Source organism: Eumetopias jubatus, unplaced genomic scaffold, assembly GCF_037043125.1.
Source record: "Eumetopias jubatus isolate StellerSeaLion01/CBP00866 unplaced genomic scaffold, mEumJub1_p1.0 scaffold_9, whole genome shotgun sequence".
NCBI lineage: Eukaryota > Metazoa > Chordata > Mammalia > Carnivora > Otariidae > Eumetopias > Eumetopias jubatus.
The window spans coordinates 76,641,244-76,657,856 of NW_028274815.1; the positions used below are offsets into that span (position 1 = coordinate 76,641,244).

Sequence of the window (16,613 nt, forward strand, 5' to 3'; positions counted from 1 at the left end):
TGTGTGTGCTAACCTGCAGGCTCCCAGCATACCCCAGGGGCCAGCTCACAAGGCCTCCATTGTTGGGGTCTGGCTCCCAGCCCATTGCCAGCCAGATAGGAGCTGCTGTTCTGACAAGGCAAGAAAAGCACACCCCAAGTTTGTCCAGATGCTGTTACCCCATCCTTATCAGGCTGAGGGAAGGGAGCTAGCCAAGCTAATGTTGATTGCGAGGAGAAAAGGAAAGGAATATTAGCAAACATGGCAAAAGTCAGTTTTGGCAGCGGGGGTGGGGGGGTCAGGAGCGCTCACCTGGCTCAGCTGGGGGTTTTATAACAAGCAGCTGGAAGCAAGAGGAGGACCCTCAGGAGTGTCCAGTGGGTCATGAGGCGGTCCCACGGTGTGCCCAGCCCCATGCTGGGTGTTATGGTGTAGGGGCAGAAGCCAGGCATGAGCATACTGCTTCCTAGTTGGGAAAAAATAGTTCATTTCTTTTTTTTACTTTCTTTTCTTCTTCTTCTTCTTCTTCTTCTTCTTCTTCTTCTTCTTCTTCTTCTTCTTCTTCTTCAGAGGGAGGGGCAGAGGGAGAAGGAGAGAGAGAATCTTAAGCAGGCTCCACACTCAGCTCAGAGCACCACAACCCTGAGATCCTGACCTGAGCCAAAATCAAGAGTTGGACGGTTAACTGACTGAGCCATCCAGGCGCCCTGCAACAGTTCATTTCTTCACCCAATATATTTGAGAGTCCACCGTGTGCAGGCTGTTTGTAGGTGCTGGGGACTCCTGGGGTGATGTCCTAGTGGAATGAAAATAAAGAGTCCAGAAGACCGGTAGCCAGGGGAGCGAACGGTGGGCCAGACAGAGTGAAGGGGCCAATGGCTCGGGGATGGTGGGTCGGGAGAGGCACAGAGGGCCTGGCACGGCCAGGGGCGGGGCGTGAGGAACGACGCAGATTATTATCAGGAGCCCCGGTGTGAACCCAGCTCCTTCCCCAGCTGGCTGGTTCTAGGAGAGGAACTTTTTCTCAGTGAGCCACAGTTTCCTCGCCTGTAAACTGGGGATGATGAGAGAAACTACCCAAAGGGGTTACCATTGAGGATGGAAAGAGAGAAGGAAGCTAGCACAGAGCAGGCCCTCGGTCAACTGGCATCACACAGGTGAGGCTGCTGACTTTCTAAGGTGGGAGGTAACATGCGGGAAAGGAGGGCTGGCCCCAAGCAGGGGTGGTGGCCAAGGATTGGATTAGCGTGGGTGGGGAAGGCGGCTCCGAGAGGAAGAGCCAGAGCAGGAGCGAAGGAATGGCTGCCCAGAGGAGACAGCCTGGGGTGGGGTCGTTCCCATCTCCCCCACCCCCCCACGACGAGGACAGAGCAAGCACTCTGCAGATGGTAACCGGAATCACCATGTAAAACGCTGCCATGCCATTTGGGGCATGCTTTAAAACACAGATTTGGAAGGAAAGAGCACTTTGAGGAGGACAAGTCCCTAGAAAATGTCAGTTCGTAGAATCTGCTGTCCTCAGAGCAGTGAGTAAAGAAACCCATTCAAAGAAGCTCAGAGGTTGATTAAGAGGACTGCCGTGGGAGGCCGGTTGCTGGGGAAACCCACTGACCCGAAAGGGCCGTGGGGTGAAATCCCGTCCTGTGCATGTGTGTCGGGCGCTGGTGCAGGTCTGAGACAAAGCTGCCATAGGCCAGCGAGGCTGGGGAGAAACAGAGCAGCTTATTAATCCACTCCGGCTGCCAGAACAGAACACCACACACTGGGTGGCTCAGACAACAGCCATTTATTTCTGCCGGTTCTGGAGGCTGGAAGTCCAAGATCAAGGTGCCCACTGATTGGGTTCCTAATGAGAGGCCTCCCTTCATGGCTCATTGACCATGGCCTGCGCACCGCGTGCTCGCGTGGTCTTTCCTCTGGGCAGATACAGAACGACAGAAATCCATCTCTTGTGTCTCTGCCTCTTCTTACAAGGACATCAGTCCTATTGGGTGAGGGCCCCACCCTGATGACCTCACTGAACCTCAATTCCTTCCTCAGAGGGCCCATTTCCAAGTACAGCCACACCGGGTGGTTGGGAGCTTCAGTGTGTGAATTTGCGGGGGCCCCTAACTTCGGTCCATAACAGAGGCCTTCCTTAGCATGCAAAGCAGGGGCAAGAGAAACCAGGTTTACCTGGGATTAGCAGAACTGATCCACAGGTTCAAGTGGTCTGCAGGCTGCAGCCTCCACACCCTCAAAACTCAGGCTCACACACAGTGGCCGTGCCCTGATCTGATAAGCAATCAGAACTCCCCTCCCAGAACTGCAAGGGTCTGTGCCCGCCTCGGACAGGTCAAGTGCAAATCCCAAATCTCCCTTCCCACTCTCTGGGTCCCTGAGGGCAGGAGTTACATCTCCTCCCTCAGCCTGGGGTTCCCCAAGAAGTCCTCCTTCAGAACATGGCCTGTGGGGAGTTTCCCTCATCTTCTGAAACAGGCGGCTGGGCTCCCAGGCCCCCGCGGCCGGGGCGGTGTTGTGGGGAGCAGGCGGAAACAGGCCCTCGTTGTCCCCCTGTGCCTGGGAGCACAATGGGGGCCTGTGTCATGCCAGCAGCTGTATGAGGCTCTTGACTGTGGTGGACACCAGCCTGGGAGAAGCACGCAGCCTGGGGGACCCCGTCTGTTTCATGTCCCTCCAAGTGGGACCTGTGGGCTGGCTTTCTGTGCCTAAGGGAGGACACGTGTCTGGGGGGCACTGGCTGTCTCTGGAGGTGCACGTACAGTCGGTCTGACCAAGTGCAGACAGGCGCGTGTGCATGTATGTCTACACGGGGCGGCACACGTGTGCCTGGGGCTGGCGGGGCAGGTCTGCAAGTAGGGATGCAGGTGAGGGCGTGAGTGCACCGAGGACAGGTGAGGCTTCTGAGCACACGGGAGCACATGTGCCTAGGTCTTCCCCGTGGTCAGAATAGGGTGCATTCCCCACGCACCAGGCCAACGAGGGCGGAACTGGCTGTGAAGCTGCCTCGGGAGGAAAATACTGGAAGATCAAGACGGGGCCCAAGACTGTCCAGTGGAAACTCAGCTTCTACACACACGCACACACGTTCCCTAGGGCTCTGCACTTGGCTCCTCCCTGTCCCTCCTGGCCCCTCCCTCCTGCCGTTTCCCTGCATCCAAGAGGACCAGGGACCCTCACCTGGGTTGGGCACCCTCAGACAAGTAGAGGCAGGCAAAAGGAAGGAATGACTGAAGCTCTTCCAGATTCAGGACATCCCTCCCAGGGCTGAGCTGCCCAGCAGGCCTGGCGTCCCTCCCACCCCAACCCCCCAGGAATCAGAACCCAGCCCACCCAGCCTGCACTTCCAATCTTGCTGGAATCAGGAAATGAGATTTCAGCTCCATTCAAGTAAATCCGACAAGTATTTACACAGGATCTTCCAAGCCCAGGGCTCTGTAAAGCCTGCAGCAGTGAAGAGAAGCCCTTTGCCAGGTCCTGCCTCCTGGGATGACTCCAGGTTTGGGGTGATGAGGCCCCACATTAGGGCTCTGCTCCCTGCCAACACCCGCAGCTGCTACCTGCAGCTCAGTCCTCACCCCTCAACTGGCCGTGAACAGGAGGCTCCTCCTGGGGAGAGGTGCACCCGGGAGCCCCCCTGAGAAAACACCCCACAGAATAGGCAGCCCCTTCCCACCTCTGGTGCCCTCTCCCCACCGTCCATGGTTCAAAGGACCCCACTGAGAGGTGGCCAGAGGGGGAGGGGGCAGAGGAGAAGGTGATCTCTGTCCCTATTAGATGGTACCAGTTGCTGAGGGGTTTGGAAACCTGGGCGTTCCTTCTAAATGGAAGGAAAAGCTGTGACTCCCCCAAAGGGGGGCCCTCCTGCATTCACAGTGCAACCGGCAGGCAGGCTTCTCCCAGCTGATCCCACACAAACTCCCTCCCTAAATCTTGGTCTCCAAAGCAAAGTGTGCAATATGATCCTTTGGGTGAGGCATATAAATACTGAGTCAGGTGGTTTGTTTTTTTTTAATCTAGAAATTTAAGACTTAGCTAATATTTAATAAGTAGATTGACATGATGCCCTCCATCAGTCCCCGTTTCAGGCCATCCTGAGTTCCGGAAGATTGTCTAGGAACCCTGAGGATGAGGGCGAGCTCCTCTGTGTGTGGGGGGGGTGGGGGTGGGGGTGGGGGTGGGGGGTGGGGAGCACCTTTCCACTTTGGCCCACGTTCAATGAATGGTTTCATTTATTACTGTGTAAGTGCTCCAGCGGGTTATCAGTGTGGTTGGTTTTATAAAAACAATGCCTTAGACAAGAATATTTGCATACTTTGTAAACAAGAGGGGTATAATAGGAAACTCTTCCTTAGCTCACGGGCCTTCTGGGAATCAAATTTAAGGATGACTGGGGCACTTTTCTCTTACGGAAATGTGAATGGGTCCTAGCTTCTCTGACCTTTTCTACCATAAGCGACTATTAGTAGTGTGTGACCCCAGCAGATATTTCAGACAAAATTAATCCACCCTACCATGCTGTAGGGAATATTTAAACAGTAAGAGAGGAACAGCTTTTCAAATAAAATGTATGCTAAGAAGAGGGCATTTTGAAAATAATTACTTGGAAATGTTTCCATCATAAGGTTTCCATCATAAGTTTTATTGAAAACTATGTAATATGTCACCTATTAAAAATTCTATCTACACAGTTAAAGGAATAGCTTGGAAAATTTTTCAGATAAAGAATTTAAGAGAATTTTGAATCCATTTGTTAAAAATATGAACACACAAAACCTTCCAATTATTTTGCAAGAGTAACTGTTTCAGATCAGGAAAGGTGGAAATGTACCAGCCAAATGTCAATTAAATTGCACAATGGATGGACGGGAGTGAACTATAAATGTCGTGATTTAATGGGCACGACACATGATGTGTGCCCATCATTTGGTAGGTATCTCTTACAGCTATGGCCATTGTGAATACCAAGACTCAAAATGAATTGGATCAGACATTCAGATTGCTGTATCACAAAGTATTAAAAAAGAATTTAAAAGGTAATGCATTCAATCAGACAGAATAGTGAGCATTTTAGTTGAAAGAACCTTGATAGCATCCCTGAGCTGGTGCATCAACTCAGCAATAGGGACTCTGCCTCCAAGTCTCTTCAAAAGTTCGCCATGAAAATCTTCCCCAAAAGAGGACTTCCAAATCCCACCACTCTGGTGTGAGCGCTCTTGAACCTTATGAATCACTGCAGGATTAAAGCAAGAACAGGATATGCACATAGAGAGGCCGTGGAACATCACAGCAAAAGCACAGGCCGCTCTGGGAGATCAATCTCAGACATCAATCCCGGAGATCAATTTCCGGGGAAGCGAACTTGGGACTGGTTATTCAACCTTTTTTTTTTTTTTTAAAGACTTTATTTATTTATTTGATAGAGAGAGACAGTGGGAGAGGGAGAAGCAGACCTCCCTCTGAGCAGGGAGCCCGATGTGGGGCTCGATCCCAGGACCCTGGGATTTTGACCTGAGCCAAAGGCAGATTCTTAACGACTGAGCCACCCAGGTGCCCCGTTATTCAATCTTCTTGTATAAGTGAAGGAAAATCACGGTACTTACATCATATGCGTGTTGAGAAGATTAAATTCATCAACATTTGCAAAGCAAATATTAAAGCAGTACTTGAAACAGTCCCTGGTAAAGTCTATAGAGAACTTTTACGACTCATTAGCAAGAAGATGAACAGCCCAATTTAAAAACAGGCCAAAAATTTTAACAGACTCTTCATCAAAGAAGATACATAGATAAAAAGTAAACTCATAAAAGATGCTCAACCTCGTTAGTTATTAGGGAAATGCAAAGGAAAACCCTGAAAAATGCAGCACTACATACCAGTTAGAATGCTGCAAACACCAACAGCTAAGGAAGATGTCAGGTGGCTGGAACTTTCTTACATTGCTGCTGGGGAATACAGAATGGTGCAGCCACCTAGGAAGACTTGTTGGCAGTTTCTTAAGAAGTTAAACATACACCTATCGTGTGATTCAGCCATTCCACTCCTAGATATTTACCCAGAGGAATGAAAGCATATGTCCACACAAAGACTTATTCATGAATGCACATAGCAGCTTTATTTGTAATAGTAAAATACTGGAAACAGTCCAAATGTCCACCACTAGGGGCACGGATAAACTGTGGTATATCCATACAATGGAATATGACTCAGCATTAAGAAGGGATTAACTGTTGATACATACTGTTAACATGGATGAGTCTCAGAAATAATTATGCTCAGAGAAAGGAGACAGACAAAAAAGAGGACATATTGTATGATTCCATTTATATAAAATTCCAGAGAATGCAAGCTAATCTCTAGTGACAGAAAGCAGATGGGTGATTGCCTAAGGATGGAGGAGATGGAGAAGGGGTGGGAGGAAGGAATTACAAAGGAGGAAGCTTCTAGAGTGATGGAAATGTTTGCCTCCTTGACTGTGGCGATGGTTTCAAGGGCTATAAACATGTCAAAACTTATCACATTATACACTTTAAAAATGTGCAGTTTATTACAGGTCAATTATACCTCAATAAATCCATTAAAAAATAAACAGAGATTGCTTTTGTGATACAATAAATTTCTTAAAAGGCAGAAATGAGACTGAGGACTGTATTATATTATACATACACATCTTTGTGGTTGGTTACTGTGTGGCCCTATTTAATTATTCATATGCTATTTAGAAACTTTGTAATGTACAGATTGTGGGTATATCATTATCACTACTTGCATTTGGTTTTATAGTCAGTTCTATAAAAATTTGCATATCAGGCCCTTGGCCAGGAGCATAATCCTCTATTATAATACTGTTTCTGTGGGAAAATCAGAACTGGCTTATATTATATTTACAAAGTTCCTTCCCTCTGCCCCCAAGCTCTCTCTTCTAAATCCATCTTACACACTGTTGCCAGATTTATCTTTTTTGAAAACAAAACAAAAATTAGATCATGGTACTTCCCTGTTAAACCCCTCAGCAGTTCCAAATGGCAAAGTCTGAACGGCATATCATGACGTTCAAGGTCCTGCACAGCTAGCCCCATCTACCTCACCAGCCCCATCTCCCTGGATTTCCCCTCTCCTTATGTATCTGAACCATTTGTCAGGTGCTTTCGCTACTTTGAGCCTTTGCTCAAACTGTCCAGCTATCAAGGATGTCCTTCCCTTTCACCTCACTCGTGTGTCTGAAAAAGTCTGTCATCCTTCAAGACTCATTTCAACCATCCCCTCTTGGAAGTCTCCCCAGATTTCCCCCAAACAGAAATAAGGACTCTTTCCACTGTGCTGCCGCAGCACCTTACATGTGACTCTACTAGATCACGTACCCCATTGTCCTGCAGGGATTGAGGTGCATCCACAGCAGCTTAGAGGCTCTGCTGCTCTAACAAAAACAAACAGAAACAAAACCACCCCCACCCCATACCAGTGGTTTGAGCAAGTTTATTTCTGTCTCACATAAAAGTCCTAACTGGCATGCTGGCTCAGCTCTGAGGTGTTGGGACCCAAACTTTTTCTGTCTTGTTTCGCCCTCTTGTGTGTGGACCAATATGGCTGTCTAACGTCTCTGCCCTCCAGCCATCAGGCAGGGGAAAGGGGAGGGGAAAGTACCTTCGGCCTCTCACAGTATGATCCAGAACTTGTACCCACACTCTATGCACATCCTATTGGCCAAAACGTAGTTGCTTCATCACATATAACTCCACATGAGACTGTTGAAAATGCAGTTTTATCCTGGGTGGCAAGGTGCTTCACTAAAAGCCAGCTGTTACATGATCATGAGAGGGAAGGGGAAAATGGTCTTGGGCTCCATTAGCAACCTCTGCCACAGTCCACCCCTTTAGCAACCCAACTGTCTGTGATTACCCGCTCCTTCACATATAAAACTCAAACCCCACCTTTCAAGGCCAACAACCCCAAGTACCCTACTGTCCTGCACCCAACACCTCAATCAGGTCTGAATGTGGTTACTTGCAGCCTGGAGACCAACACACTAAAAGACAAGTTATCTGCCCTCCCACCTCCTCCAATACACGACGATGGAACAAGAACCACATACCACAATTAAAAAACAATAACTCTAACTCAGAAAAGAAAACAATGGAAACTATGTGGATGGCACGAGTCCATAGCAATTACCAAATGAGGCCAGTTAGAAGAAAGACTTCCCGCCCGTCTGTTTTCTAGAAGTAACCCCTTTGGTCACTGTCCTCCTTGGCCCCTGGCTGTGCCCTCTGGGAGGCTCTTACTAGGGTCATGATGATCTTCCATAATTACATCTGAAGTGGACGTTAAAGAATATGCCTCCCTTAGGTTTCCAGACTATTTGCTTCTAGTCAGTTCCATGTGCAGGTAACTCCAGCCAAAGGTCTTGTCCCGACAGAGTTTGTCAGGCTGAAAACTCTGGCTGTATTTTTACTGGCTCCTGTACTCCGCCCAGACCCCTCTCTTAGCTTAATGGTTGCTATCTTCAGGCCATCTGAGACAATAGGCTTGGGTGGGAAGGAAACACCCTTAATCTGATCTTGGCTGTGGGGCTGGCTCCCATTGCCTGGCAGAGAGCAAGTTCTTAACCAGGAAAGCTTGGGAAAGGCTCAGGGCCATAGTCTTAACTCCTACTAAGGCTGTCTTTTCAAAGCCAGCTTAGGTCACCCCTTCCATTTGGGGTAGAGAAAGAACAGTTGGCTTTCAGCACTCAGCAGGGCTCCAAGTTACCAAACCCAGACTGCAGGCAGGACGTGCTCCCTTAGCAGACCGGTACCGCCTTCCATCGCCTCTTACCAACTAAGTCACACCTGAGCTCATCCGTCTTTTCTGGGAATCGGCTGAAAGAAGCATGAAGCAATCAGCACTCAGCCATTCAGAGGGCGTGTGGTCTTCCTATCACGCTATCACTCATAGAGGACAGGTCTACCAGATCTGCTGCCAGAGCCTCACAGGGGGCACTGACTTTCCCGTCTGCAGATCTGTGTCCACCCCGCCTGACTGGGAAGCCAGTGCCCCACGCGTGAATACGTTCTATGACAGTACTCTACGTCCCGGTTAGCCTAAATTAGGCAAGGAATAGGTTTTGGCAGCCCTAACTCTAACTGGGAGACCAAATATAACAGCAGCTTGAACAAGATGGAAGTACATTTTTCTCTCCTGAGAGAGCCCGAGCAGGTAGGATGGCTCTGCTCTGCGAAGTCATCAGGGTGCTGGGCTTCCTTTGTCTTGTTCCGCCGTCCAGGAGGGTGTCCCCGTCCAGCCTGGCTCGCCACCCCCAACGTCTCTTTCCAGTGGCCCGGAAGGGGGAAAGGGTCGGGACAGTGTGCAGTCTACAAGTCCGTCTGCTTCTCTGCTGGCCCATGGCTATGCCGAGGTGCAAGGGAGGCCGAGAAACGCAGTCTTTACTCTGGGCTGCCACACGCCCGGCCGAAAACTCAGGGGTTCTCCCACAGTGAGAGAGGAGGGGAGGAGGTGACGGAGGGGAACAATTTTTCACCTCTGCCACAGCCCGTCTCCCTTTGAGAGAACTCTTTGAGAGGCAAAGACCTTGTCTCTCCACCTTCATCCTCCAGGCAAGTGCCGAGCCCAGAGCCAGTAACTATATAGATTGAACTTGGCTTTTCCCAGACCATAAACCCGTTCCATCATGAAGGGACATTTGTGGCATGACTTGTGTTTAAAAGGCACCTTCACCAATGTCACCTGCAGCATGCTTAGCCTGTATGTCTTCAGGCTCTCCAGCTTTGTGGAATCACCTCCCGTGCCCGATATTCCCGAGGGCTTTCCGGGCGGGCACTTTCTCCGGATGGAGTGTGCTTCTCCAGGGTCCTCAGCCCCATGCCTGCCGTCCCCTCTCCGCCCTGCGCCCCCCTCTCCGCCCTGCCCCTGCTGAGCTGACGCCGGTCTCCTCCTTCCTCCCTCCCTGTGTCCCAAGGACCAAGGCTGAGGTGTGTGGCAGAGGTTCTTCAAGTTCAGGACTAATGGTTAGTGATAACAGTACAGGGTGGAAAACGGCTTCCCATTCAAGGTCACGTAGTACCGCCTCAGAATGTGCTGGTCATTCCCCACTGCCGGGAATGTCTCCTCGGAGGTGCGCCTCCGTCGTTCCCACTCCGCCCCCCGCAGTGGTTTTCACCTTTCAGCCTTCTCTCAGCGGCCAGCTGTCTCTCCATTCTTGCCCATTCCGGGTGCCGGGGGGCCCCCCCTCGATGTCCTGTGCCACGGCAACCCCGTTCCCCTCACGTTTCACCAGCCAGTTCAGGCTTGCTTCCTCTCAGCTTGCCCCTCAGGCTACGTGCCGGGGCATCAAGTCTTCCAAACCCAAGGGGCCCATCCAGAGATGGTTCCCTCAGCAAAAGGGCCATCACACCCAGAGGTGAATTACTCCCAGGGGTAGAAGGCAGAGAAGACTCCAATCCGCTTGAATTATAGTCACTTTATTTTCTCCACACTCTTAAGGACAGGCAGGATCTCTTCCGATCCTTGAACCCACCCCTGGAAAGAGAGGTGAGGTACCTGAGGCCCGGCGGGGTTAAGCCAGCCTCCAAGGCCGCAAAGCAGGTGAATCAGGGCTGGCGCACGTGTTGGGGAATGGCCGGCAGCACCTCGGGTCTTCTCTGTGTGCTCTGCCACGTGAGTCTTATTTCCTGTGCGCACAGCTCCCGAGGGACAGGGCTCGCTCCCTCTCACCGCGCCTGACCTAGCTGGACCCACGGCAGCCACGTGCAGGCGCCACCTGTCCTGCCAACAGATTGCCGTGAAAACCACCACGCACAGGGCAAAGGGCTTCAGGGATGCTTTCCTTGGATGCAGCCTACTTCACAGCGCCAGCACCCCCCCCCCCCGCCCCCGCAACTCAGACTCCAGCCTCAGATCTCCAAAAGCCCTGGCCTGCCCCACTGGCTGGGCCAGGTCAGTCCCATGGATGGCAGGGACGGGGTGAAAGAGTTGGGCTGGGGAGGGGCGAAGGGGCCAGGCCGAAGGGATTGAATTGAATGGGTGCTTTCTTCTCAGAGACGAAAGGTGCTACCCCCACCCCCAGTGGTCACTGATTAACCCTCCAGACCAGATAACCCCTCCATGGGAGGAAAAAAGTGTGTGTTTATCCTGGGTCATAAAACATCAATATTGACTTCTCACAGGTGAAGTCAAAGGGGAAGGGGAGGTGGGGTTGAGGAGAGGGGGTGAGGCTGGCGGGCCCTTCCTTTCAAGGCCTGGGACACACTTGCCTGACACCCAGAGGCCAGGCCCCCCGAGGCTGCCTTCCCCTGGGGAGAACATGGGGTGGGCGATCAGGCTTCAGTCTCTGAAGGAGCCAGAGCCCCACCCACCTCCACCCCGGGGACACCCTGAGCCAGGGGCTCAGGCCCCTGGGCTATTCTCTTCTTTCACTCTTCCTGGGGGCCTCTCCTCTCCCTGCCGTACCCCCTACCCTGCCCCTGGCCGATAAAACAACGGCACAGGTCTGGAGTCAGACCGCCTCGGCTCTGCCTCAACTCTGGGACGCTTGGGCAGGTGACCAACTTGAGCCTCCGTTTCCTCATCTATCAAAAGGGACCAGTCATTGGGCCCAGCTCTCAGGGCTATTGAGGGTGACCAACTGGGACCGCTCACACTCTGAGGAGCACCAGGAGCGGGAGGTCCCGTTAACAACATGGCTCTTGCTCTCTCCTCTCCTCCTCTACCTCCTGTCTCCTGATGTGCAAATCATTCCGTGCACCCTCCTCCTCGCTCCTGGCTGAGGCCTCCTCAGGTGGCTCTGGAGCAGTCCATGTCAGAATTACCTGGAGCTCCTGGTCAGAGGTGGTGGGGCCAGGGCTGGCGTCCTTAGCCCTCTCCTCTCGGGCCCGGAATGAATCAACCCCCCAAATGCTCTGTCAGGCTGCTGCTTCCGATCAGAGGGTCCGTGGCCCCGTGCTGCTCCGGGTGGGGCCGCTGTGTTGTGACCTCCCCAGAGAACCTCACACCCTCACCTTCTGTCCATCCTCCATCTCCTTCCTGTTGGGGGTTAAGGTGTTTCTATTACCCCCCTCCTGTCCTTCTGGAGGGTCAGAACAAGGCAGTTCCATACACAGAGTTTTCAGCTACTCTGGACTGGGCCCGTTCTGCACCTCACTTAATACTGGGCCCCAGGAGCAGTGGGGGAAACACTTGGGTTTCCTTGATCCTCACCCAAGGCCAGGGTCCTCTCCTCACCTGGACCCAGGTGAGCCCCACCTGATGCTGTGGGAGGCCAAGGCCCCAGCCCTGAGTGCCCTCCATGCAGCTGGCCAGAGGGGCACTGTCCCTGGGCACCTGGTCAATAATTAACACTGAGCAAACTCGGGCTGGCCGGGCCTCCCAGCAGGGTCAGGACCAGACAAAGGCCCTGCTGTCTTGCTACGCTGCCATCTTGGTAGGGGGTTACTGGACGGTCTGTCACCTCCGGGGTGACAAACACCCCTGCCTCCAGCAGGGCACTAGAGGAGCTGCTGCTTGGCAAGAAATGAGGTGGAGACAGGCCCTGAGGAAGAGGCCCAGGGGTCGGGTTTGGCCACATTCCTGTTCTTAAGCCTCAGCCTCATGTTCCGAGCAAGCCCAGGAGGGGAGCTGGGGGGATGAGGGTCTGCCCTAGGGCCGTCCAAGTAGGGTGCTTTGGCAGCTGTCTGCCACAGGGCTGATGGGGCTTGGGGGACCGGCCTCTGAGAGCAACTCTCAGCCCCTCCGTTCTCCCACCACCTTCCATTCCTTCCTTAGAAAATCTGCTTGGTGTCACTGTATGCCAGGTCCTTCTTCAGTGTCCCCTCGTCTCTGCCCATCCTCCCAAACTTCCACCCCTTCTCAATGCCTTTGTTTGCACAGCTACAACCTCAGAAAGCCTCCCCCTCTCCCCAGCTGAATGTTGTTCCTCCTCCAAGAAGTCCTCCTAGAGCCCACCCGGATCTCAACCTCCCGGTCCCTCCTACACAGATGCTCCTTTGCCGCTTCTTACCTCTCACCAGCTGCGCTGTAAGCCCCCTCAGGGGCCGGGAGCCATGATTTCGCCTTCCTCCCACCGTGGACAACGAGCAGAATTAGTAGGTCTGTCATCAATATCACCTCCAGCCACAAATCAAGCAAGAAGTTACTTTCTTGCAGAGCAACCGGGCAGGAGACAACTTATAAATTCCAGACATGCAGCAGAGTTCCCAAAGCCGGCCTTGCCACCCCAGACCTCCCCCAGCCGCTGCCCGTCGTGTCTGAGAAGTCTGTCCTCGTGCCCTCCCGCCCCCACTCCAGCCCAGTGTGCTCGCTGGTTCCAGAACCGATGAGGACATTTCTGGCTGGCCCTGAGGCTGCCCACCTGGTCCAGCCTCAAGTGCAGTCCCTGCCGCCGCCGGGCCCTTTCCTCCCCTGGGCAGCCCCGCGGTCACTGCCGGGTGCTTCGTGCATCCTCTCGAGAGCAGTGACCGCAACCGTCAGTGGCCTCTTCTTGCCCAGCCATTCCTGACCTCCCCTCTCAGGTACCCTCTCTCTCATCGCTCCCCTCTGTTCACACTTCCTCCCTCCCAGCCTCCTCAGCACCAACCCGCCTGCCCCTGCCCCGGGCGCACTTGGAAACAAGAGCTCACATGTAACCTGCAGACGCACCGCTGCTCCGCCACACCAACCACCCCAAAGTTCAAGGTGAACAAGAAGGGATTAGAGACGGCACCCCATCCTTAGGAAGACAGAAGATGGCAAATTGGCTTTTCTTTTTTTTTTTTTTTTAAAGCTAAAATGGAACCGGATGTAGGAACCACCAACTGAGCTAAGGACCTAGGTGATGGCCAGGGGCGGCGGGTTGCGGGGGGCGGGGGGGGAGGACACTGGGGGTGTCCAAGCCGGGCCCAGGGAGCAGGCACCTCTGGCTACCATACAGCTCTTCCTTAAAATATTCTGCCCCGTTGTCTCCCAGGTACCCTCATCCCTTACCAAATCCATGACATCAATTTAGAATCTAAAAAGACACAACAGCAATCCATAAAATCTAGGCTGAGGGAGTGGCTGGTTGGGGGCTGTGCAGGGCGGATGGCCCCCGGGGGCCTTCCTCTTCCTGCTCTTATCCCCCCAGGCCCTTGTGCCCCCCACACCCTCAGCCAAGGGACTCGGGGTCCCTTGGGATGTGTCCCTGGGGGCCTGCCCTGCCCTCACCCGCTCCTTCAGAAGGGCACCCTGCTTCTGCGGCCCACTGCCCACTTGGGCCCATCTGACTCCCTGTACCACCTGGGGCAGCTGCCATTCACCCTGCCATGAGTGGGCCGCCTGCCCAAGGCCACGAAAGGAAGAAGTGGGGAGAGAAGAGGCTCCTCTGGTTTTTCTCGTTGACTGAAGTCCTCAGATTAGGAGATGCAAGGGTTCTCACCACCCTGGGAGCTGCTGTAATTTCTTTTGTCAGAGCAAATACTCCCTCTGCCCTGCCCCTCTTGTCACTAGCAGATGTTCCTGGGAACCCACTGGGAACTCCCCTAGCGGGGGGCATGGAATACTTCCTGAGGGTGTCAGGGGTGGGCAAGCCTTTGGGAGCTGCTCAGGCTAGACCCCCACGGTGACAGTCCCATTGCCAAACACAGCTCCCTGGCTTGGACCTGGAGTTCCCTTACCCTGCCAGGATGGCTCAGAGTGGACCCCAGCAGAAAGAGGAAAGCGAAGCAGGAATGGTGGGGCAGGGGACAGCCAGGGGAGCAGGGACAGAGGGGAGAGGCAGGCAGACCCTGGCATGAAGCCAATGGAGGGGTGCGGGGAGGAATGGAACAGGTAGGAACGAGGGAGGGAGCCCAGGGTCCTCCAGAAGGTAGAACTGGAGTGCCCCCACCCCAGCAGCTCCCTGCTCTGGCTCCAGGCCTCGCCTGCACCTCCCGCCCCCGCCCCCGCCCCCGTTGGGTTTCTGGCCCCTCGGTCACCAATCCCAGCACGATGGCGCCACCTGCTGTGGGGAGAGAGCAACACAGCTGACTCCACGGAGGGGTTTGAGAATTTGGGGGTGGGGGTAACTCTCGCTGGCCCTGGGGAATCACAGGCTCTGTTTGTGACCAGAGGACGTAGACTTCAGTACGGGGCTATCTCCCTCACTCCCAGGCACCTCTCAGGTGGACAGCGAGATTCTCTCCTATTGCTCATTTCCCAGGTGCCCACACTGCTCCTCAGGCTCCCCAGAGCGGGCCTGAACTGTGGCCAGGTCTCTCATCTTTGGCTGGACCTCCCCACACTGCCTTCAGCCCTCACCTCCTTTCCTCAGGCTGCCATGCAGCCATCGGCCCCTGAGTGGCCTCCCCACCGCCTGCCAGTTTTGCCCAGCACGTCCCAATTCACAGGCCTCCATGGCGTCCTCACCACTTTCCGGTAAAGGCCGGCTTCTTACCATGCTGCGCCTTCCTCTGGGATGAGGGCAGCAGACCGGGGCAGGGGTCGGCTGGGTCAGCGCGGGGCCAGGCTGTTGGGGCCAAGAGGTCTTTCAAAGCAGAGGGCTGGGCTCAGTGCAAGACCTGAAGGAGACACTGTGTCTGAGATGGGCTGCGGCATCTCATTCTGTAGGCAGATGGGGGGACTGCTCGTCCTTCTACAGACCTTTCGGGCTTGTTCTCCCCTTTCGATTCCTTCTTCCACTCACGCACGCATAGCCCGCGTTACCGCCCTCTCCTCCTGGACTCACCCTGTCTACGGCATCCTCCCTACTGCCTGGACGATCTTTCTAATTCACCACGCTTATCCCTTCATGCCTCTGCTTACACTGCACATAATCTTCCTGTTGTGTTCTAGAGGAAACCCAAACCACCCAAACCACCTGCATAGCACCTCCTCTGGCCCCTCCACTCTACCAGATGTCCCTGCCACAGCCATGCCTGGGACACCTCCTACTCTGCCACACCTGGGCACCTGTTAGCAGGCAAGGAAGGAAGGAAGAGAGGGAGGGAGAGAGGGGAAGAGAGGGAAGGAAGGAGGGCAGAGGGGAGGGAGGAAGGAAGGAAAAGAAAAATAAGAAAAGAAAGGAAAGAAAAAGGAAAGGAAAGGAAAAGAGAAAAGAAAAGAAACAAGCAGAAATCTTTAGCTGGCTCATTAGAGATATCTCCATTTCTGTATGTTAACTCAGTCTCCCTAGAGCCAGATGCTTAGTTTTCCGGGGTTTTCTCACCACTTGCCCCTCCTCCTAGTCAAGATAATTGCCTGGTGCAGAGAGACGTGCATGTGACCTTGTGGAGGTGGGAAGACGGGGTCCAAGTTCTGTATGGAAGTCTCTGCATTCTTCCACGCACGTGGGTGGGACAGGGCTGGTCCCTTCTGGCCCCTGAAGGTCACTGGCGTTGGGGGGCAGGTGCTGCCGAAGTATGGGGTCCCCGCACATGGCTACAGGTCTTCCCCCTGTGACCCCGGGGATCTGGGACCACCCAGCCTCATTCTCCACAGCCACCCCAGAAGAGGAGGCAGGGTTCCCTGAAGCCACTTCCAGACCCCCCTTCCTTGGCCAGCACCTCATGGCACTGGCGCTGCCCTGAATCTCAGGTTTGCTAAGGGGATGCGCTAAAATCCCATAGCTGCAATCTGAGAGTCAAGCCCCACTTGCCCCATTGCCAGGAGAGTTACCCTCGGACCTGACTGGGGCTTCCCACGCGAGGCCT

The 16,613-nt window shown here is 53.7% G+C and overlaps 1 long non-coding RNA gene across 4 annotated transcripts; it reads right to left on the reverse strand.

The window, feature by feature from the left end:
• Positions 1–10,420: 10,420 nt before the first annotated feature.
• On the reverse strand, positions 10,421–15,741 carry LOC114209806 (uncharacterized). 4 transcript variants are annotated; one of them, XR_003609417.2, is made up of 4 exons: positions 15,565–15,741; positions 15,359–15,482; positions 12,971–13,077; positions 10,421–11,997 (listed from the first exon to the last, which is right to left on the reverse strand). It is a non-coding gene; the product is annotated as an uncharacterized LOC114209806 (long non-coding RNA). The 4 variants fall into 4 exon arrangements; XR_003609415.2 differs by having other exon boundaries at positions 10,421–13,077; XR_003609418.2 differs by having other exon boundaries at positions 10,421–13,077; positions 15,331–15,482.
• Between the last annotated feature and the right edge of the window lie 872 nt (positions 15,742–16,613).